This window comes from Hippoglossus hippoglossus, chromosome 21 (genome assembly GCF_009819705.1).
Source record: "Hippoglossus hippoglossus isolate fHipHip1 chromosome 21, fHipHip1.pri, whole genome shotgun sequence".
Classification (NCBI taxonomy): domain Eukaryota; kingdom Metazoa; phylum Chordata; class Actinopteri; order Pleuronectiformes; family Pleuronectidae; genus Hippoglossus; species Hippoglossus hippoglossus.
The window spans coordinates 931,329-933,377 of NC_047171.1; the positions used below are offsets into that span (position 1 = coordinate 931,329).

Sequence of the window (2,049 nt, forward strand, 5' to 3'; positions counted from 1 at the left end):
CATATTCTGACACATTCTGTGAACAGCAGAACCTCTACAGGACGTTGGCCTGACAGGAACCAGGCTGCAGGATCTGAAGATTGACAATAAGTGTCACTGCCTTTCTGAACCAGGGGTAGAACAATGCGTAGATGAGTGGGTTGAGACAAGAGTTAAAGTAGAAGAGGAACATCACAAAGGAGCCAGAGGAGGAATTGAGCAGGTGCTCTCCTGCCAGAGAAACTCCGTAATATGGACAGAAACAAAAGAGAAAGACGAGGACGAGGACACCGAGAGTTCTGGCTGCTTTCAGCTCCGACCTCCTGGAGATCACGGTCGCTGAGAGCTGCAGCGTGACGCCTGTGACGTGGCAGCGCATCGCACGGGCCTGAGACACGGCCACCACAAACACCCTCGTGTACAGAACCACGATCACAGTGATGGGAACAACGAAGGTCAGGACCAGGTCCACGGCTCCTGCAACATAACCAATGACGATCAGACATTCTCCGTAGCAGGAGTTGAACCTGCCCGGACGCATCAGGTCGTCCTTCACGTAGAGCTGTTGTAGAAAACAGAGCCGAGCCAACACGCACACACACACACTTTGACTCTCCCCTCAGTGACTCTGGTCCCGTAACGCAGAGGGTCACAAATGGCCACGTAGCGGTCGACAGATATCAGCACCATGTCTCCGACTGAGGCCGAGGTGACGATCAACGACACATAAATACAGAGAGAACACACCAGATCCCCGAGGAACCAGCAGGACTCCTTCCTGAGGATTTGTACGGGCATCAGCAGGAGGCCCACGAGTAAATCTGAGACGGCCAGAGAGAGGAGGAGGATGTTGGTGGGAGTGTGGAGCTGCCTGGAGAGAGAGAGAGAGAGAGAGAGAGAGAGAGAGAGAGAGAGAGAGAGAGAACATTCATCCAACAGGAGCAAAGAACAAACAACGGATCTGCCTCGTCTATAATGTGAATAAAGTAAAAGATCAAATCAGATGGACTCTTTGTGTAACTACAGTGTCGGAGCGTGTGAGAGGTGTTCCTGCCTGAAGTGGGAGATGGCGATGATGACGAGCAGGTTGAGAGCCACCGTGAGCACGGACACCGAGTCGAAACCACGTGCACCAGCACGGCTTCAGGCCAGGTGGAGGTGGGCCTCCTGCAGGAGGTGTTGGTGTGAAGTGGAAAGCAGAGCTGCGCCCCGTCCTCCATCTTCAGAGCTCCCTGGTTACCTCCTGTAACTGCCTCTCTTACAGCTTCTCAATTTATCCTCCTCGTTCTCTCTCGTCGGTTGGACTCTGACGTCCCTCGTCTCCATCTCTGAGGGACGTCCTCTCTCACTGTCTCACAGCAGAAGACAGAAAAACAACAGAGCTATCACATTCTGGTTGTTTTCCAGATTCATACAAAGCCTCTTTGACCTTTGACCAATGAAATGTAATCACTTCACCTTTGAGTGAAAAACTGGTCAAAAGTCAGTTAATCAGTTTATCAGTTAATCAGTTAATCAGTTAAACAGTTAAACAGTTAAACAGTTTATCAGTTAAACAGTTAAACAGTTAAACAGTTTATCAGTTAAACAGTTAAACAGTTAAACAGTTAACAGTTTATCAGTTTATCAGTTATCAGTTAAACAGTTAATCAGTTCAGTCAGACAACTCACGTTTGAATGTTTATTCAACAGTAGAACAGGTTTAGTGTTTGGCGTCTAGGCTCCGACTTAATCACTCCCCCATATGATACACAGGAATGATGGGAGTGATGAGCTAATACTGTAACTCCCCAAAACTTTGCAAATTCGGAGCCTGACGGTTGGATCGGTATCTGCTATGTGTGCGCCATTCGCCGCCGCGGCGTGGCCATTCTCCGTTGGTGCATTGGCCTGCGGGAGAATATACTACTTAGTGACACTGCATAAGGTTAGAGGGGAATGTACTACCATGTGAATGTGGATCCTCGGAAGCATGTAACAGTGAATAACCAGCGGATCGAATGCTCTAAACCCAGCAACCACCAGATTTGCAATGAACAGAATTTTACATCGGAACAGATATACACTTTA

General features: G+C 48.8%; 1 pseudogene; it reads right to left on the reverse strand.

Annotated features, from left to right (window-relative positions):
• Positions 1-1,199, reverse strand: LOC117754453 (annotated as a pseudogene).
• Positions 1,200-2,049: the final 850 nt, after the last annotated feature.